The following is a 22,542-nucleotide window of genomic DNA, read 5'->3' on the forward strand; positions in this document are numbered from 1 at the left end:
AGGGCTGTTATCCCTTCTGGAAAATCTAAGAACTGGTTTTCTCACTCTTTCCAGCTCCTAAAGGCTGCTGAACTCCTTGGCTCATGGACTACCTCCTTCATCTTCAAAGCCAGCAATCTTGCCTCTCTCTGGCCTTCCTTCTGCCATTACACTTCATTTGATTCTCCTGCCTTCCTCTTCCACTCTTAGAAACCCTTGTTCTTACATCGGGCCCACCTGAATAACCCAGGCTACCCTCCCTATTTTAAAACCAGTTTATTAGCAACCTTAATCCCACCTTCAACTGTACAGTAATTCCCCTTGGCCATGTAACCTAATGTATTCACAGGTTCTGGAAATTAGGACGTAGATATCTCTGTGGAGCCATAATTCTGCCTGCCACAGTGCCCATACTTGTAATCAATAAACTATCAAAATTACACTGATCTGTTACGGTTCAGAGTTTATCATGATTTAAAGCTAAATTATGCCAAGCAACATAACTTTGCTAAATTAGGAAAATGGTTTAATTTATTTAACTAAGTAAAACAGTGGTTGAGTCAATCAAATTAACAACTCATTTATCTAACTAGGTCTTAAAGGGAAATAAGCCAATAAGAGTACTATCTCCCTCTTCCCTTACAAAGGGAAGTACTAGCCTTGAGGAAGAAATAAGAACAGGCAAAGCTGGCCTGGTTCTAAGCGGCTGGAGGAGAGACAAGCACTGTAAAAGGTCTGAGTCCTGCTAACAGGGCCGTGGTTGGCATTATGACCATCCACATTATGAGTGTCTGCATGGCACTGTGGACCCAACTGTTTTCTCAATGTCCCCTGAACGGTAATCCGGTAGGAAGCTGGTCTGAGCACAGCAATTACCAAAATCACAAGGACTCAAAGATGGGAGACTAACTGGGTGGCTGACTTTCTTGACACAACACCAAACACGAAGCATTTTCCTTTTCTCCCCTCTATGGAGTGAGAGGGAGGGGTGCTTAACATGAGCACTGAATTTGAGTGACACATGCAGGAGAGCTAAGGAAATCTGAAACAGGACCTTTGTCTCTTGTAGTTAGCCCAGAAGATATTCTGCAATATTCACTACTATAAAAATGTCATTACTAATAAACCCTCATTATCATGTATTCCATATATGCAAAATAGCCTGCTTGTTAAGATTTATTTGTAACTCCCAAACCAGTGATAACTTATGGTGCTTTGGGAGACATTCAGACATAAGCAGAGCTGTGAAAAATGAGCTGCCAGATCCACACATCCCCAGCTCAGGGCAAACAAGACTGCTGCACTGTAAACAAGTGTCCTTTCCATGGTCTGTCTAGTGCCACTTTCTCTTTTTTTTTCCCATAAATTTATTTATTTATTGGCTGTGTTGGGTCTTCGTTGCTGCACACAGACTTTCTCTAGTTGCTATGAGCGGGGGCTACTCTTCATTGTGGAGTGCGGGCTCCTCATTGTGGTGACTTCTCTCACTGCGGAGCACAGGCTCTAGGTGCGTGGGCTTCAATAGTTGCGGCACATGGGCTCAGTAGTTGTGGCTCATGGGCTCTAGAGCACAGGCTCGAGTTGTGGCACATGGGCTTAGTTGCTCCGAGGCATGTGGGATTTTCCCAGAGCAGGGCTCGAACCTGTGTCCCCTGCGTTGGCAGGCGGATTCTTAACCACTGTGCCACCTAGGAAGTCCCTTTTTTTTTTTTAATTTTTGTGTTTTTTGTTGGTGATGTCACTGTTTAAAATAGTATTCCAGGCGTTACTGCTGAAGTGGTATCTACTGTCTCTAAGCACAAGAAGGCTGTGGTGCGTCTTATGGACAAAATGTGTGTTGGATAAGCTTCATTCAGACCTGAGTTATAGTGCTATTTGTGAGTTCAATGTTACTGAATCAAGAATATACATTAAATAAGGTGTGTTTTTAAACAGAAGCACACATAAAACAGATTATACATTGATCAGTTGACAAAATGTAACCAGAGGCTTACAGGAACCTAACCTTGTATTTCCTCTAGGAGCAATGGTTCAGTATTCACTAAATCAGTGTTTAAGGTGAGTCTCTAGAACATAACTACTTCAAATAATGAAAACTGACTGTATATAAATGTTTCTGATAGAAAAGATTTCCATAAGTGAGTCAAAAGTTATGCCTTTGAAAACTGATTACATATTAAATTTCCCTCTAATAATATAATTTTAAAGGAAAAATCTAAAATGCTGTACTTTTAAAACATATATATAGCATTTTGTTCTATTTTAAAATTATATCTTTAAATGCATTAAAGCCCTGCAATAATTTCTATACCACTTTTGCACTTTTAAGTGAATTAAAATTCATCTGAATGAATCATTACATTATATGGTTTTGCTCCAAATAGAAAAGTATTGAATTTGCTAGCCATGGAGTCATCAATTACTATAACAAAAATCAATAATGTAGCAAATCAAGAACAAGTAGTTAAGACATTCATTTTTTGTATATCTAATACTGTGCACACCTAAATTTCAAATTTTTTTGAATAAATGAATGAGTAAAAGAAGTAATATACACAGGGTAATATACCAAAAAGTAGTCTGATTAAGCATGTAGGGTAATATAACTAATGAACTTAATTGTAATCTAGTAAAAAAAATAATTTCTCTTAATTAGATGACAATGGTAATTTCAAAAAGAGCTAACACTTACTGAACAGTTAGTATGCTATAGTCACTGTGCTTACCACTTAAAATGCATTATCTCATTTAATTCTCAAAACACTTTAAAAAACAATTATGTTACTTTCCTCATTTACACATGCAGAACCTGATACACAGAGGATTAAGTAACTTGTCCTAGATCATAGAGCAAGTGAGACAGTAAAACTCCAGAGTTCCAGTGGTTTACCACTGTCAAATTGAACATCTTCAAAGCTTCAAGTTGTATAAATAAATGTGTCTCTATTTCCAATTTTTCCATACTACCTGTACAATAATGGCCTGAGGTATTTATTACAAATGAAAATTGCTGGCTCTCAGTCTAATTCAGGTTTACTGAACTAGAATTTCTGGAAGTAGAACTTAGGAGCCTACATTTTAACAGACATCCCAGGTGTCGAGCAGGTACTCATTTTTTTTCCCCCAATCTCCCAATTCATCCCCCCCCCAACCCTCCCTGCTTTCCCCACTTGGTGTCCATGTGTTTGTTCTCTACATCTTTGTCTCTATTTCTGCCTTGCATTTCTTCTTTCATAGTTGTTAGCATTAGCCTTATGTGTTGAGGTGCTCCTATATTGGGTGCATATATATTTATAATTGTTACCTCCTCTTCTTGGATGGATCCCTTGATCTTTATATAGTGTCCTTTCTTGTCTCTTGTAACATTTTTTATTTTAAAGTCTATTTGATCTGATATGAGTATTGCTACTCCAGCTTTCTTTTGATTTCCATTTGCATGGAATATCTTTTTCCATCCCCTCACTTTCAGTCTGTATGTGTCCCTAGGTCTGAAGTGGGTCTCTTGGAGACAGCATATATATGGGTCTTGTTTTTGTATCCATTCAGCCAGTCTGTGTCTTTTAGTTGATGCATTTAGTCCATTTACATTCAAGGTCATTATCAATATGTATGTTCCTAGTACCATGTTCTTAATTGTTTTGTTGTTGTTTTTGTAGGTCCTTTTCTTCTCTTATGTTTCCCACTTAGAGAAGTTCCTTTAGCATTTGTTGTAAGGCTGGTTTGGTGGTGCTGGATTCTCTTAGCTGTTGCTTGTCTGTAAAGCTTTTGATTTCTCCATCGAATCTGAATGAAATCCTTCCTGGGTGGAGTATTTCTGGTTGTAGGTTCTTCCCTTTCATCACTTGAAATATATCATGCCACTCCCTTCTGGCTTGCAGAGTTTCTGCTGAGAAATCAGCTGTTACCCTTATGGGAGTTCCCTTGTATGTTACTTGTCGTTTTTCCCTTGTTGCTTTTAATAACTTTTCTCTGTCTTTAATTTTTGTCAGTTTGACTACTATATGTCTTGGTGTGTTTCTCCTTGGGTTTATCCTGCCTGGGACTCTCTGCGCTTCCTGCACTTGGGTAGCTATTTCCTTTCCCATGTTAGGGAAGTTTTCAACTATAATCTCTTCCAATATTTTCTCAGGTCCTTTCTCTCTCTCTTCTCCTTCTGGGACCCTTAGAATGCGAATGTTGGTGCATTTAACATTGTCCCAGAGGTCTCTTAGGCTGTCTTCAGTTCTTTTCCTTCTTTTTTCCTTATTCTTTTCAGCATCAGTAATTTTCACCATTCTGTCTTCCAAGGCACTTATTCGCCCTTCTGCCTCAATATGCTGTTAGTTCCTTCTAGTGTAGTTTTCATTTCAGTTATTGTGTTGCATATCTCTGTTTGTTCTTTAATTCTTCTAGGTCTTTGGTAAACTTTTCAATCTTTGCATCCAGTCTTTTTTCAAAGTCCTGGATCATCTTCACCATCATTATTCTGAATTCTTTTTCTGGAAGGGTGCCTGTCTCCCCTTCATTTAGTTGTTTTTCTGGGGTTTTTATCCTGTCCCCTCATCTGGTACAAAGTCCTCTGTTTTTTCATTTTCTCTATCTTTCTGTGGCTGTGGTTTTCAGTTTCACAAGAAGAAATACTGCTGATACTGCTTGATACTGCTGTCTTCCCTCTTGTCAGTACTCATTTTTAAGTAATGATGGGAGCTACCACTTTTAAGTTTATGACTGACCCCTTATTCCTACACTCCAAGCATACCTATTTACTATAACCAGAAAGCATCTTGCCTTCTCCATCTTCTTTGCATCTTTGTTCATATTATCAGCTCCCTATGGAATGTCCTTTTTATTTACCCTTCAAAACCTTCTCAAATCTCACCTTTACCAGGTCTCTCCTGAATGGACATTTCTCTTGATCTGCCATTGAACTTTAAGCCCCCAGTAAATATTTCTCTCAGGTTATCTAAAGAAGGGAAATACTTAACTGATAAACAGAAGCCAGAGTTTCCTTTTTACCTCCTAAAAAGCTTTATTAACATGGTGCCTTGCCTAGAGTACATGTAAATTTTTTTTTTAGTTTGTTGAATTGAATTACAGATTCTTTTCCCCATCAATGTTTAGGATTTGACCCAAAAAATAAATCTTAGTCAACAAATTAAAGTTTGAATCTGGCTTCTTTAACCAAAGGGAATGAAGATACAAAGACTATATTACAAAAACAAACAAAAAACATCCTAAGTAGAAATAAATTTAATCCATAATAATTAACAAGATTAATTTACTAGTTATCTACATCTCCTTTAAGCTGTGAAGACTGATAATGCTTATGACCTCGACAACTGCTCTAGCCTCAAAATGTCTGTATAAGGTGGGTGACAAGACAGCTATATGAGAAAAGCAAAATGCACGTTGATCATTTCCAGACATTTCTGACATCATCTTATTAATTCAAGGTGGCAACAATTGATAATATCAGTTTTCTGATTGTTTATTAACTGCTATTACTCCACTTAGAAATAGGTAGGAATCTTACAGACACGAGTAAATGAAAATTTATAGGAAAATAAGATTTGATACTTATCAAACTGTTATACAGTCAAGCTCAAGGACCATATCTATATCATAAAATCAAATAGACCATACCTATATCATAAAATTGCCTGCTCTGGCTTTTGGGAGTAAAAAATTAACATAGAGATAGTATGAATGGTTTTACTCTAGTCCAATGGAGCTGTCACATTAAAAGGAGACATGAAGTTTTTGGCTTCTCACCTTCTGAGATGGCCCACACTCTGCCTATGGAGTGTGTATCTCCTTGAATAAACCTTTCACTTTAAAAAACAGAAGAAGAAAAGAAAAGAAAAAGAAAAAGGAGACATGAAATTTTTAATAAAAGAAGAGTTGATGTTTTCTTTCTACTTTCATATTACATGAGAAGCCTTTTACCCTGGGCTATAAATGATCACAGTCTTTAGTTCCTTAGCAAGACCTAAGAATCAAAGCCAGAACCTTGGTACAATAATTCTGAACTGTTCCTTACTTCTGTGCTATACTATTTTAATCCTGAAGTCATTTTTAAAAACATGTATGCAATAACTATGTATATGTATGTCAACATTTAAAAACACTGTATTAAAAACTTAAGACTGCATTTGATTTTTAAGGTTTATCATATAAAAGAGTAGAAGTTTCCAACCAGAGCCACAAAAACTGTATCAGAATAGGTTAAGATTTTTTGGACTCCTGATACTATTCTGTGCCCTTACCAAAATATTACAATAGTAACACCACTATTTGCTACATAGAGCAAGTACATAAAAAAGGTGGGTTGAATTATTATGGCCCACATTTTGTAGTATTATTTATTGGGGAATGGATATTTAAAATTTCATGAAACAAGTCATCTATACATGCATAAATTATTTCTGACTGGAAACAATTTTTGTTGTATATCAATTTTGAGTATTGACAACAGAATACTATACACTATAAAACCTAAAGAAATGGCACACAGAGTGTTTTTTCAAGTTTTCCTAAATAAGATGAATACATAAGGTTTTTCATGATCCAATACTCTTGTCAAGGAGGAAACACAAACTGAAATTATAAAATAAAAAGAATAACTTCCTACCCCTTCAATGAGCTATAGCAAAGGCTGTATTCAGAGCAAAATTCATAGCCTTACACACCTATTACTAAAAAGAATAAAGTATTTAAAATTTAGGGAAAAACAACAAACAAACCCAAAAAAGAGGATTTTTATTTGTAAACCATACTTAATTTCTTTTCCTATTGTTTCTAATTAATTTTTCTTTTATTTCATAATAACAGAAAAACTTCCAATGTGATTTACAAATAAAAATCAATGAAATAGATAAATCACTAGATTTAATTTTAATCAAGAAATGAAAAGGGAGAGCACACAGTTTTAGGTGTGAGAAGAAAGCTAGAGCAAAAGAGGATTTGGGAAAACTATAAACGGGAACTTTGTACAACTCTCTTCTAATAAAGTTTTAACAACTAGATGAAAAGGATGACTATGCAAATGGAAATTAATAAAATTAACTCAGGTAAAAGACAGGAGACCTAAATAAATTGATAAGCATGAAAAGGGTTTAAATCTTGTCAAAAATTCCATCAAATATTATTAAATATTTTATGGGTAAATTACCTGACACCGCTCAAGAATAAATTAGTTCTATGCTCTTTAATCTCTTCCAAAACATACAGAAAAAGTTTCCTTCTTATTTTTTACTGACAGCCAAATTCTGACAGTTGGTTTGGGGTCTCTACAGAGCCAAGAAGCTGGGGAAACAAGGGAAAGATCTAGTGAAGAGTTTCTGAGTCAGGTGAATCTTCCCACTCTCAAGAACCTTCTCTTGGACTGTTAGCAAACATCAGTCCCTAGCAAACTAGAGTTTTTCTGAGGAAGCAACAGTACTGAAAAGCCCTTAAAATACCACAGCCACCAAGGACCAGCAGCAGCATCCTCTTCTTGCCCACCACCAGATATCTGATCACTGGCTATAGCAGTTTTTTTGTTTTCTTTGCAGACTTGGAGAATTTTATTGAGTCTAGGACAGCCTGGAAAACACCATGCAAATAACATATATTTTCTATTTTTTCAGTCTTAAAATATACCTAATTTGTCTTTTGATTTTTCTAACCTTTTTTAAGCTGTGCACCTCAGATTGGGACTTGAACCCAGCTAAAACTCAGATCAGGACTTGAACCCACGTGGCTGGGACTCAAACCTGGCCAAAACCCTGATTGGGACTCAAATCCTGCCAAAACCCAAGATCTTCCAACTGAGATCACACACCGGGTTTCAGGGTTTAATGAAGCCCAGGTTCTTGATGTGTCATCACACAAAGAATTCAGTGAGAGACAAAGTGATTGGTAAGAAGTGAATTTAGAGATAAACACAGTCCACAGACAAAGAGTGTGGGCCATCTCAGAAGGTGAAAAAGGCACCAGGGCATGGGGGTTGTCAGTTTTTGTAAGGGTGGGTTATTTCATAGGCTAATGAGTGGGCGGAGCATTCCAGAATTGGGTAACCATCCACTTTTCGATCCTCACAGTCAGCCTTAGAACGGTCATGGCTCCTGGAAGTTGACTTGTCTGCCATCTTGGACCCACCTGGGTCTAATCAGTTTATGTCGTTGGGCTATGTCATTCTTTCAAAGGTTGTGCCCTGCCTCCCTCCCTCCTGATTCATTTCAATATAGATTTTCCCTAAGAGAGAAGTCCAGGCCATCTAATTTTCTCGGTTGTAATATTTTTTCAACAGACATTCTGGGTAATAAGAAATCTCCTTCCCGATCATTACCAAGGTTACTCAAAAATTCTCCACATTCATGCATTCATTTATTCAAAAAATACTGAGAGCCTAAAACATGGAGATATAGCAGTGAACAAAGTCCCAGCCCTCAGGCAGTTTGCACTCTTATTGGGAACAGTAACAGACAACATGAGGCACTTACTACATGCCAAGCACTGTTTTAAGTACTCTTGCACACATTAACCCACTCAATCTTCAAAACAACCCTGTGAGTGAAAGGCTACTTTTCCTTTTCCTTTCAGGATGAGAAAACTGAGGTATAGCGATTACGTAACTTGCCCCAAATCAAAGATAATTCCCAGGCAGTCTGACTTTAGAGCAATGCTATCCAATAAAAATATGATGTGTCACAGATATAACTTTAAGATTTTTAGTAGCCACATTAAAAAAGGTGAAAAACAGGGAAATTCCCTGGCAGTCCAGTGGTTGGGACCCTGAGCTTTCACTGTGGGAGGGCCGGGGTTCAATCCCTGGTGGGGGGAACTAGGATCCCATAAGCTTCCCGGCAGGGAAAAAAGACAAAAAAGGGTGAAAAACAGGTAAGGTTAATTTTAACTTTAATAATATCTTACTTAACCTAATATACCCAAAACATAATTTCAACATGTATCAATCAAAAAAGTTGAATTATTTTACATTCTTTTTATTATATTAAGTCTTCAAAATCTGGATGTGTTTCACGCTTATAGCACACTTCAACTGTTCAACTGTCCCATGTGGCCAGGAGCTACTTGATACATTGTGATTAACAAGAAGAAATATATATTTGGTTTTCCTCCCTATCCCTAACCTTAACCCTTGGAATTTCCTGAGTGATAAGAGCAATAAAGGTGAAGGTACACCTTTCATTATTCATAACAAGTCCCTGAGTTTCTGTTAGTCTAGGTAACCTGTAGAAAGCCCCTAAGGGTGAACCAACAATGTGGATTGGTTTCAGCCCCACCACACACTCCTACACTCCCACCTCAGGGGAGGGAAGAGAAGCTGGAGCTTGAACTAAACACCAACAGTCATCAACGAGTTAATCAGTGAATCCTTTGTAAAGAGGCCTCCATAAAAATCCTAACTGAAGGGGCTCCAGAGACTTTCCAGGTGCTGAAGAGACCTGGAGGTTCTGAGAGAGTGGCTCACCTGGAAGCCCCACACCCTTCCCACATACATTGCCCTATGCATCTCTTCCATTGCCTGTTTCCAAGTAGCAGTCTTTTATAATAAACCAGTAACCAAGTAAATAAACTTTTCCTGAGTTGTTAGCCATTACAGCAAATTATCAAAGCTAAGGAGGTGTCATGGAAATCCCAATTTATAGCAGTTGGACAAAAGTTGTAGGTAATATACAGACTCACTGTTTGCAACCTGGGTATTTTCATAAGTAATGAAACAGAGATAAATAAGAATTTTTAGGTGAATTCTTCAGGCATAATTATGTCTTAGGTATACTGATTAAAAAAGTTTCTCCAGGGACTTCCTGTGGTTAAGACTACACGCTTCCAATGCAGGGGCTGAGGGTCTGATCCTGGTCTGGCAACTAAGATCCCACGTGCCACGGTGGCATGGCCAAAAATTTAAAAATAAATAAATAAAAATGTAAAATATTTTTTCTCCAGATTTTTGGTAACTTAAAACTTGAGAGTTTTGCTAAATTAAGTTAAATGATGGGAATTCATTGACTATCCAGGTCATTTCAAGTAAGATAAAATACTGAAACATTAATTGCTAAACAAGTTTAAGTATACCTACTTTTGTCTTCTTATGAGAGAAAAACTAAAGATATTTGGGTTTATTGAACACATCCTAAACCACATTGAGGAAAGAAATTATACTATGAGAAACTAACATAATATTGTAAATAAACTATACTTCAATTAGAAAAGAAGAAATTATGCTATGAGGAAATATGTTTCTAGAGGTTACAGAATATGTTCATAAGTTTGCCAATGGAGAAATGGTGATATGACAGTCCACAACTGCTTACTTCTTAGTTTTCATCAGAAATTAGTTTTTTAGAGTTGAGAATTTTAATTAAAGTACGTAATTAAAACTAAAAATTAATAAGGAAAACATCTTCGTTTGCAAGGAAAAAGAAGATATAAGGAATGGAAATGTACTCTGTTAAGGAAAAGAAGGTAGGGGACAAATTAATACGGATAAAGTTATAGAAGATTTGCAAGAGAAAATAATCTTTATTTTTTAAAATATTTATTTATTTATTTATTTTATTGGTTGGGTCTTTTTTGCTGTGCGCGGGCTTTCTTTAGCTGCGGTGAGTGGGGGGCTACTCTTCATTGTGGTGCACGGGCTCCTCACTGCCGTGGCCTCTCCTGCTGCGGAGCACGGGCTCCAGGCACGTAAGCCCCAGCAGTTGTGGCACGCAGGCTCAATAGTTGTGGCTCACGGGCTCCAAAGCGCAGGCCCAACAGTTGTGGCGCACTGGCTTAGTTGCTCCAGGGCACGTGGGATCCTCCTGGGGCAGCGATCGAACCCATGTCCCCTGCATTGGCAAGTGGATTCCTAACCACTGCACCACCTAGGAAGCCCGAAAAAATAATTTTTAGAAAGGAATTCTATGTGTGGTCAGGACTAAGATTAGAATGAATTGAGTCAATGAATCTTAATATTAAAGGAATATGGTACAAAACTTGAATATGTTTTGTTAAGAGAACAAAGTTGTAGGGGGGAACATGAGATAAGTTTATTTAGCTTTTAAAGTAATTTGTTGTAACTCTCTATCTTCGCTTTTGAAATCTTTTACGTCACTTTGCTAAGTGAGTAAGTATGGTATCATGGTGATCTATGATCCTGTCTGACCAAGTGTTTTAAAACTTGGTATGCAGCATTCCCATTCCCCAAACTGAGGCAGGACTACACCCTGTTTCAGCAAGAAGTAGCCAGAGCAGCTGTCACCCCATTCCCTCAAAGATTTGGGCAAAATTAAAACAGGAGTGGGGACTGAAACCAAGTCCCCCTAAAACCAAGTTCTATTACCAAGTTTATGAATTACTCTCTCTAGCCAAAACTTTATCCCCTTTTCTTGTCCCCTCTGACCTCAATGCTGTGTTAACTGAACACTAATCAAGCAGAGTCAGATGCCTAAAATTGCTGCTGTAGATATTGTCAGTAACATACAAACTCAGGTCCTTTCTCCAGGGCAAAATGAGCTAACAGACCCTTGAGCCATGGACAACCTGGCTGGGAGAATCATAAAGCAGAAACATTCTGACTCCCAAAACTATGACTGAGAAATATCACAAGACCATAGTTAATCCCAGCCTCTTTGTTCTTCCCCTTTAAGAATATCCCTAACTCAAAGACCAAGTTGGAGTGGACCTGAGGCTTGTCTCCCACTCCCTTGCTTGGAGCCCTGCAACAAATCCTTACTTTGCTACAAACTATTGCTGTCAGAGTTTGGCTTTCTGTGCAGAAGACACACAAGCTTCAGTTTCAGAAACTGGGACATCTTACACCAAGAAAATTAAGTACTACTCAAAACATGAGCTGGATATATCAAAAGTATTCAGGAACCATCTTGAAGAGGCTCTTGCTGGCTAAATACAGGATGAATTTGAGCATCAAATTGAATGACACTAATAGATAATAACCTGCTGACTAAAAAGAAAATTCAAAAACCACTCTGATAATAAATAGAGAAGCTTTTCTTTCAGATCCCAACTAATAAACATAGAAGGAATTATAGTTGGAAAAATATTATTTTGCAGCTGTCATTTCAATAATCAATTCAGGCAAGACTCACTCATGGAGTCTAAAACTATTTTCCCACGTATCACTTATTAATGAAAAAGAAAAATGCAAACTTTACAGTGGAGAAAGCTGACAGGTATCACCTTACCCAAGCAGAGTTACTATTGCCAATAATGGGACTAACAAGGTGTGCCTCCTGACTGGCTATACTAGGGAGGACATAATAACCCTGATGTATCAATAGCATCCCTGCCCTAATTCATAATCTGAATGTAATCATGAGGAAGAACAGACATCCTCAACGAGGGACGCTGTACAAAACTAGTATTCTGACTTTTCAAAAATATCAACATCATGAAAGATAAAGACAGATTAAAGGAGACTAAGCAGACATAACTAAACACAATGGGTTAAATTCTGGATTTTTGTTATAAAGGGCATTATTAGGACAATTAGAAAAATTTTGATTATGGACTGCTGCATTTTCTTAGGGCTGCTGTTTAAAAAAAAAAAAAAGGCTTAAAACAACAGAAATGTACTCTCTCACAGTAATGGAGGCTAGAAGTCCAAAATCAAGGTGCCAGTAGGACCACACTCCCTCTGAAACCCTGAATAGAATCTTCTAACTTCTGGTATGGCTGGCAATCCTTGGGGATCCTTGACTTGCAGCCGCCTCACTCCAATCTCTGCCTCTGTTGTCACATGACATTTTCCTCTTCTAATCAGGACCAGTCATATTGGATTACGGCCCACCTTAATTCAGTATGACTTCATCTTAACTTGATTACCTCTGCAAAGATCCTATTTATGAATAAGATCACATTCACAGGTACTAGGGATTAGAACTTTTGGGGGAATGCAATTCAACCCCCAACGATTGTCTGTTGGATAACTGTATTATAGTGATGTTAAAATTCCTGAACTCGATTGAGTATACTGTCCGTATATAAGAAAACATCCCTGATTTAGGAAATATACACTGAAGTACTTAAGGGTAATAAGAATGATGTTTACAACTTTCAAGGTGGGGGTGTGAGGAAGATACCCACACACATATACAAGGAGGGAACGACAAAATCAAATGTGGCAAAATGTTAGCAACTGGTAAATCTGGGTGAGGGAGCTCTGGGAATTCCCTGCACTATTTCTGCAACTCTTCTGTAACTGAAATTATTTCCAAATAAGTTTTTCCAAAACCACACATGAAATAATACCTATGAATAAGCTTAACAACAAATGTTCAGTCTATATGAAACAAAAACAAAAACAAAAACTCTGTGGGATATAAAGAACCTTAATAAATGTAAACAGGGACTTCCCTGGTAGCACAATGGTTAAGAATCCAGCTGCCAATGCAGGAGACACAGGTTCAATCCCTGATCTCACCAGATCCCACATACCGCAGAGCAACTAAGCCTGTGCGCCACAACTACTGAGCCTGTGCTCTAGACCCACATGTCACAACTATTGAGCCCATGTGCCACAACTACTGAAGCCCTCACCTAAAGCCCATGCTCTACAACAAGAGAGCCCACCGCAATGAGAAGCCTACGCACCAAAACTAAGAGCAGCCCCTGCTCTCCGCAACTAGGGAAAGCCGTCGCGCAGCAACGAAGATCCAAAAGCAACCAAATAAGTAGACAAATAAATTAATTAAATAAATGGAAACCACTTATTTTTAGAGAGTAAGATCCATTATTACAAAGATGTCCATTCTTCCCTAAATAAATCTAAATAACATTATCTAGATCAAAATCATAACGTTCATATGGAAAAGTAAATGCATAAGAATAGCTGAGAAATTTTTAAAAAAAGAAAAATAAGTAAATTTGTCCCACCAGTAATCACACCCTCACGGTTGAATATAGGCTCTGGAGTCAGAGAGATGGTGCCACTCCTAGCTTGTAACTTGAATAAATATAACTTCTCAAAGCCTATTTCTTCACTTGTCAAAATAAAGATATTGAGAATACTTAACTCAGTTGCTTGCTTTGGGAGCACATACACTAAAATTTGAACGATACAGAGAAGATTAGTGTGGCCCCTGTGCAAGGACAGGCACATCTGTGAAGTGTCCCACGTTTAAAGAAAAAAAAGAAAGAAAATCCTTTTGTTAAATAAAATGGCTACAGGTCAGAACATTTAAGCCAGGTTTTCAAAAGAAAAAGGAATACCTAACTCAGGGTTTCGTGAGAAATCAATCAAGTAAAATATGTTAACGTATTTACTACTGTGACTGGAGCACAGGTAATACTCAATACACACGAGCGGCTGCTCCTGCTGTTGTTCTCAGCGTCATCATCATCCTCATCAAGCTATGTGGTACTGGCACAGCAACAAACAAGTAAAAATCTGAAAAGAAAGAGTGCCCCCAAACAAGCCTGAGAGTAAAAGAATTTGTAAATGCTAAAGATGGCATTCTGAATCCATGGAGAAAGGAGAGATTTAATAAATAGCATTGGTGAGCTCTATCATCTAATAAAAGAAAAAAGAATTGGATTCTTATCTCACAAGATATATAAATATAAATTCCAGAGTAAGTAGATAAATTATGTGCAATATAAAACAAAACAAAAATGTATAAATAGAATTTTTAAAATGATCTTCAGTTGTGGAAAGTATTCTTAGAACACAAAATTCAAGTTACAAAAAGAAAATCTGTAATACCTTAAAATAAAAGAAAAATACTAGACAAAATAAAGACAAGTAGACATATGAAGTGCTTGCAACATAAAGGATTAACATCCATAGCATGTGAAGAATCTGTAAAAATCTCTAAGAAAAAGACAACCCAAGAGCAAAATTGGCAACGTTTAACGGCAAGCATGGGAAAAAAGTAGACTTCAACTGAAAAAGCAAATGAAAATAAATTTGTACACATATATAACTAACAAAAATAAAACAATACTCACAGATATTATGGGATGAACACGCATGGCTTTATATTCCAGTTTAATTTTCCTTAAAAAAAAAAAATTCAGAAATACATAAAAGAGCTTTAAAACTGTTAATATTCCTGATTCTGAATATCAAAAAGATAAAGCAAAGTCTATAGTGCCATTAGAAGACAATTACTGAAAAGGGAAAATAACACTGACCAAAAAAAAAAGTGGAAAAAGAATCACTGACCCTTGCTGTTAGAAGGAAACTAAGCTTTATCAGGTCCGACCACTCACCAACACAGGAAAGTACCACTGACAGATGATCTAGAGCCAGTATTTACTCAGACTCCAAAGAGGTGGTTCAATGATTCAATAAAGCACAGTGGGGCAACTAACTGTTAAAAATTAATGCTTTGTAACATTCTAATTGTTTATAAACGATAACTTTAATAAACTGTTACAGAATTTTGTCCAAATTCAAAGGCAACTTACAGTGCCTACATCTATTAAAATTCACCTTAGGCATCATTTAATGATTTTTCTTTTCTTGAGATATTTATCTGTCTCCATGATCTCTTTCTATTACTGGTGGGGCCCTGAGAATATCAGAAATGTCTTTCGGAACCTTCAGATGGAATTCTTCTGGACCTAGAAGGCTGAAATCAGTTAAAGGTAGATGCTCTCTATCTACTATCTAGTTTCTTGCACTTTTTTTTCTAGCTTTTCCATTAAAGAGCATTCTCTTATTACAGAAGTTAGGAGGTTAAAAAGAAGACATGCTAGCTGTTTCTTATGATCTATTATTATAACTTTCTGAAGTTGTGGATCTGTGGCTTCTTTCTTACTTCTGGCTGTGAATTTATCTCTAAGAATCATCTACGTGGTCATTAGTTTTTCCTTCTTCTAAGTATCAATCATCCTAAAAATCCTTTTCATCCTCTGACAATAACCTAAGAGGTTCTCAACTCTCTCTTCTACTTGACCTTTATTACAAGTTCCTCCTACTGTCTTAAGTTTCAGTCATTTAACAAATAATAATAATAATAAAAAAAAACCAAAAAAAAAAAAAAAAAAAGACAAGGCCCCGTAGGAGTGGCTTAGGTGGTGGGAGACAGGGGAAGTGTGAGGTGAGATTGGGGAAAGGGAGGTTTAAGCTCCATCGTAATTTCCACCTGCCACTATCCCCTCTAAATTCTTTGATACAGCTAATTACTGTCTTTTCTCAATAACAAAAAGTGCTATATAAATGTATTTAGGTAAAAGCTCCATTCTACCCTGACCCCCTCTCTTACCAGACTGCTTCTCAAACTTTTCATATAAAAAAGTCTGGGGCATATTTATAGTTTTCATTCCTTTAGGTGGTATATTACCCATTAGAATCTTAAACCACCATCATTAGTTTGCTTCTGTAGTAATACTGTTGCCTGAATTAAGAAGATACCATCTATGTCCACACCTTTCAAATAAATATTCTAACCATGTTTATACAACTAAATAGTGTAATTCCATACATCTAACTCGTTCAACTACTAGGTTACTTCCTGTCCCCGTCTGTGGCAGAGATAGCTACTTTCCCACTAAAAATTCCTTCTCCCCTTCTATGGTAAGAAGCTGTCACTGGAAGGTAGCTGCTCTGCCAAGGACTATTTGTTTCAGTTCTACTTACAACCAGATACATGCATATGACTCAGTCAATGTAAGGGGAAATGGAGCATGCCAGTTTTTTAAGAAGCACAGCTGCTAGAGATATAGACTATGATATAAAGAAAAGAAATCCACTTATTGTGAGTACTTTTCTTACTTTTCCTTAATATTTACAAGTCACTGCTAAATCAAATCTCAGTTTCTCCATCAGACTCAAGTAGAGAGTTGATCTGAATTCATCCTGAGCATTAATGCCATTGTTTAGCACTGGGCCTGTCACTCCAAGGCGTCTTGAGGTTACTGCATGAGTTTTCAGTGCAGAGTTGGCTGCTGACATCCCTTTCTCCCATGTTCATGGTAGACAAACATTGTCAGCAGAATTGTTGCACTTTCTCACATTTAAAAAGTATTTAATACGTGCCTACTATGTGCTATTTGTTCTAGATACTTGGGATAACTTCAGTAAACAAAATAAATATCCCTATGCTTATGGAGCTTACGTTCTAATGGCAGCCATTCCAAGCACTTAAGAGTTGGCACAACAGGTTTTTGCTTTTTTGGCCTCACCATATGGCATGCAGGATCCTAGTTCCCTGACCAGGGATCGAACTGCATCCCCTGCAGTGGGAGTGTGAACTCTTAACCACTGGCCTACCAGGGAAGTCCCTGGCACAACAGTTTAAAACATACCTGCCAACCCTTCTGTAGACTCAATAAACACAGGCAGTGATGGAACTGTTGGCGGTGGTGTGTGAAGGAGTTGTGGGATAATGCTGCTACAAAATAAAGCTGTAGTCCCATAGAAAACAATGCTCCAGCTTATTAGAGAAGACAAAGGGTACATTCTTAGATACAACTGAAGAAATAAAAGGAAGCAGAAGAACAGGCTTCTAAGGTGGTGAAGGAAATCATTGTCAATGGAACTTGACACAGTGGCAAAAGAGTAGCAAACAAAATTTCCATTTGGAGCTTTAGATGAGTGAGACTTCATCCAGAGAGTGAGGAATTCATGGAACAATAAGATTTAAAGGAACAAGCCAGTATGGAAGAATTCTACTGGATTTCCTTAAGAAGCAAGTGCAGCTTGGAATGCTGGTGAGTCTGTACCAAGGTGCAGGAAATCACTATCCTACTGACAGAGCAAATCATAAAGTGTGCTCTCTTTCTGCAGCATGTGCCTGAAACATGATGGAGGACAATTTAGACAATAAAGAGCTTCCATCTATTTCCATTAACTCATCTAAAAATAAATCATATACTTAGTAGAAAAGAAGGTAATATTGTACAGTAGAAGGAAACTGATTTGAGCATAAATTCTCTCCCTGTGTGTGTGTGTGTGTGTGTGTGTGTGTGTGTGTGTGTGTATGGGGGTGGGGAGACTGACTATATACCTACAGACTATACAAACATTTTACAAACCCAAACTTACAAAAGAACAGCATTTCCTACAGCTGAGTTACAGTAATAACCCATTTCTGCATGCTCTTTTATTCTTTTGATGAATTTTTTTTTTTTTTTGGCCACGCCATGCAGCTTGTGGTAGTCTTGCGCGATCTACCAGGGATTGAACCTGGGCCCTCGGCAGTGAAAGCACGGAGTCCTAACCACTGGACTGCCAGGGAATTCCCTGATGAATTAAATTCAGATAGGAAAAAAACTTGATTGGAAAAACATGTGAACACTCTCTGTTAATCTGGGCTGTACATCTTGTTTGATAAAAAGATAAAGAATGCTTTGGAATTAGTATATTAATTTTTCATTACAAACCCAAACCTACAAACGGAAAACATCTGCTACAGTTTAGTGTAATAACCCATCTTTTTCAGCTCATATATCTGACCTTGACACCTATTATGAAATATACCTCACAAAGCTACTTCCGTTAAAAAGTATGTGTTGAAAACTCTCAGCCCCAATACAAATATACAGTTTAAGGAAGAGGAAAAAGGTAAGAAACTGCCCTTTCCATCACTGCTCTTTATCCCTAAGAAGGTGTCTTATAGGAAACAGTCTTGCTGTCAGTTACTCAGTCCCATCCGCAAGTCAGGCAACCTTAGCAAATTACATATAGCTGTTGATTCTGTTTCTTTGTGTGTAGTAAAAGTCTATCTTACGTATGATTCTTCTGTGTTTCTGGAAAGGCATTTCAAATATTTAAGTTAAATGTGAAAATGTATATGAATGTACAGCAAAACATCTGTCATAAAACAGGCTTCCTTCCTTACCCAATGCCTAAGAGGGGGAGTGAATGGGTGGGAAAAAGAAAGAAGGACACAAAAAAGAAAATTATAAATTCCATATTACGTCCACTGCTCATTTTTCCTCTCCTACTTTCTTCATTTTTGTTTCTCATTCCCAATCTTTTTACCTGTTTCTATTTCTCACACTGTCCTATAGGGTCAGAGCAGGTGGCAAGTTTCACAGTACCTAGCAAGCAGGTGAGAAGACCTTAAATTTAGCTCAGAGAACTAGCTTTCTAATATGAAGCTCATAACAGTGATTGTTAAATAGTGAAAAGTGGGGAAGGTGGGGAGGGAGGATGACTGGTAAAGCTACAGGTTCATCCACTGGACGATCAGAGCATTTAGCAGGCCAAGTATTTCATCTGTTTAAAGAGCTCGTCAAGTTAAAAAACAACAAAAAACAAGAAAGAAAACCTGAAATCAATCAGAACATACTTACCACTGAAACACTGTTATATCTGTATGTTAGGTTCTTACAGATAAACTCAGACTGCCCAGAAATCTAAGCAAAAAGGCTAACCTTGCAGAAAAGAACTTTTTCTGGGAAAAATACTTTGATTTTTGACCTCATAATTTTAGTTTCTTTTCTTTTCCTTCCTTCTCTTTCTACAAAATCTATTTTGCAAACCTTAAAAAGCTATTTTAAATGCCCATGCTTATTTTGTTCTAAATATTAACTATGTATTAAAGAAAAATATCCAAAACAATTAGTCTACACTTCTGTCAATTAAAAAAGTAAATATATTTTAATGTTAGTCGCTCTTTTCCTGATACAACACAGCAAAGCTGTTATCCAGTCATGACTAACTGACATCACAACTATGTGCTTCAATGAATCATTAAGTCCTTATTTTTCTAATCTTACTGCAAAATATATCTGAAATTTTTTTAAAAGCTTTGCTTTAAGATGTGTTTTCTTATAGTAAAACTTCTATACAGGTATTGTGGAGCCTGTGTATGTGAGTCACAAATACCTGTAATGAACTAACATCTAGAAAAACATCAAATCAAATCTTCCTGCCTAGAGAACTGAATCAGTTCACCTGAGGCTAAATCTATATAACAGCAAAGGGATTTACTAAAGTTTCAAATCAGAGAAGTTTTCTAATGGATTATCACACTAAAAAGATCTATCAATCTAAAAAATTATAACAGTCTCATAATTATAGCCAATTTCACCCAACTATGAATTCCTAGAAGGCAGTAGTCATGCTGCAATCATTTTTATAACATCAAAACTGGCATACTGGACTTCCCTGGTGATGCAGTGGTTAAGAATCTGCCTTCCAATGCAGGAGACACAGGTTTGATCCCTGGAAAGGGAAGATCCCACATACCATGGAGCAACTAAGCCCGTGTGCCATAACTACTGAGCTCTGCGCTCTAGAGCCCACAAGCCACAACTACTGAGCCTGTGTGCCGCAACTACTGAAGCCCATGAGCCTAGAGCCCATGCTCTGCAACAAGAGAAGCCACCATAATGAGAAGCCCACGCACAGCAAGAGTAGCCTCTGCTTGCTGCAACTAGAGAAAGCCCGTGCACAGCAACAAAGACCCAATGCAGACAATAAATGAATTAAAAAAAAAACAAACCTGGCATAGTATTTGTTGCACCACAGGTTTAATACATGTCCACTTAATGAATGGAATACACTGCATTTGCTTGAGAAAGTCTGGTGTCAAGTCCATGGTTCAGTTTTTTATCCTTTTACTTACCTGATATCTAATTGTATTTCAAATTCTAAAACATTTCCTTAAAATTTTATCAATAGAAAGGAGCTTCCCTGGTGGCGCAGTGGTTAAGAATCCGCCTGCCAATGCATGGGACACAGGTTTGATCCCTGGTCCAGTAAGATTCCACATACCGCAGAGCAAGTAAGCCCGTGCGTCACAACTACTGAGCCTGCACACTAGAGCCCGTGAGCCACAACTATTGAGCCAACGTGCCACAACTACTGAAGCCCGAGAGCCTGGAGCCAGTGCTCCACAACAAGAGAAGCCACAGCAATAAGAAGCCCATGCACCTCGATGAAGAGTAGCCCCTGCTCCCCACAACTAGAGAAAGCCCGAGCACAGGACTGAGGATTCAATGCAGCCAATAAATAAATGAATAACCAAAATTAAAAAAAAATTTTATTGACATAAAAACTTCAGGGGACTTCCCTGGTGGCGCAGTGGTTGACTCCACACTCCCAATGCAGGGGGCCCAGGTTTGATTCCTGGTCAGGGAACTAGATCCCACATACATGCCTCAACTAAGAGTTTGAATGCCACAACTAAGGAACCTGTGAGCCACAACTAAAACCTGGCACAACCAAATAAATAAATATTTATTAAATAAAAACAAATAAAAAACTTAAACTGTAGTAGAGCCACATGTCTACATAAGGCTGAAAGGATATTAGAAAACATCTGGCCCAACTATACCCCCATTTCAAATGGGAGACTGAGGCCTATGAAGTTCAATGAATTTACCAAGGCCACATAGCTCTTCATTGTCAGAAGTGGAATTAAAATCCAGACGGTCTTCTACCTTTTAGTCTTGTCCTCATTACACCATGTTACCTTCTCTGCCGCTTTTCAAATGCCTGACTGCTATTATTTTAAAACTAACTGCATCAGAACAAATGTAAGAAATCAGCAAACTTGCTATGAAACAATTATAAATACTAACTTATGCAGCAAAAGCTACCAATTTTCTCCACTCCACTCCAATTTCTACTTAATGCTGAGAACTAAAAGTTACATTAAAAAATTAGAGAAGTGACAGCCTCTATAATTAGTTTAGGAAAGCCTAAGGTCTACATACTGTGAGGAACAGAGGCTGAAACTAGACAATCTTTAAGTTTCAGTGGTCAGTCTTTTCCTCCCAGTACTTCCTGTCTCCACCCCCATCAATAATTCAGCAGACATACCCTATGACCTATGCATTCTTTCACAGATTACATCAAAAAAAAGAGGATTTCTTTCTCTTTCTGTCCTTGGAATACATGAATATTAAGTTACAATTATAATACTGTCATTAATACCATGATAGGACACAAGAAAAAAAAATTTTTTTTTTAGTTTTTTGGCTGTACCGCATAGCACCCAGGATCTCAGTTCCCCAACTAGGGATTGAACCTGCGCCCCCTGCATTGGAAGCACAGAATCTTAACCACTGGATCGCCAGGGAAGCCCCCCAGATGTATTTTTTTACCATCTAGGATCTTGAGCTTTCAACATTCACTAAAATAGTAAAAAAACATTCATTTAAAATAAACCTCACTAGAAACTAATATAACTTCGACTACAAAGAGTTTCCAGTTTGTTAGAAATATCAAAATGACCTTTAAGTTCACATTTAAACTTTTTAAAGTTTTATAAAAGCATTTTTTTAGACCAAAACTTTTGAGGGTTAAAAATCTAAACTTGCTTTAACATTAGCTTCTCAAAAAGCACTAAGCTACTTTTATAAAATTTTAGTATAGGTATACCTTAAAAACATGTGCGGAGAAAATCTGTATATATAAACTCATATAAATATACACAGAACCACATCCTTGTATACAATTCAAAAGGATTTATTCTACTAGGGACTGTTCTCAAAGATTCACAAGCAGTTCCTTGCCACAGTGAGCACTAGGTCAAGTATATCACAGTCATGGAAAGAAATAATTAGAATGCAAGAAGAAATGTGCTTTGATAACAGTGTTTTATGGGAGCAGAGAGAAGGGGGTCAACACACCAGCATCTCGTTAGGTATGTGCCACAATAACAATGTGTACTTGTTAAT

The 22,542-nt window shown here is 37.4% G+C and overlaps 1 protein-coding gene and 1 pseudogene across 9 annotated transcripts in view; one reads left to right on the forward strand and one right to left on the reverse strand.

Annotated features, from left to right (window-relative positions):
* YES1 (YES proto-oncogene 1, Src family tyrosine kinase) overlaps positions 1–22,542 on the reverse strand; it is an 81,232-nt gene that overhangs the window by 53,490 nt on the left and 5,200 nt on the right. For 3 of the 9 annotated variants that reach the window (XM_057700433.1, XM_057700437.1, XM_057700435.1), the window contains exon 2: positions 14,911–14,959. The exons of 4 other annotated variants lie outside the window; for them this stretch is intronic. The gene's annotated coding sequence lies outside the window, so the exon portion shown is untranslated. Of the gene's footprint in view, positions 1–14,910; positions 14,960–15,397; positions 15,529–17,214; positions 17,343–22,542 lie in introns of all 9 variants that reach the window. 2 more of the 9 variants (XM_057700434.1, XM_057700436.1) reach the window with 1 other exon arrangement.
* Positions 13,985–14,084, forward strand: LOC130832208 (U6 spliceosomal RNA; annotated as a pseudogene).

This window comes from Hippopotamus amphibius, chromosome 11 (genome assembly GCF_030028045.1).
Source record: "Hippopotamus amphibius kiboko isolate mHipAmp2 chromosome 11, mHipAmp2.hap2, whole genome shotgun sequence".
NCBI lineage: Eukaryota > Metazoa > Chordata > Mammalia > Artiodactyla > Hippopotamidae > Hippopotamus > Hippopotamus amphibius.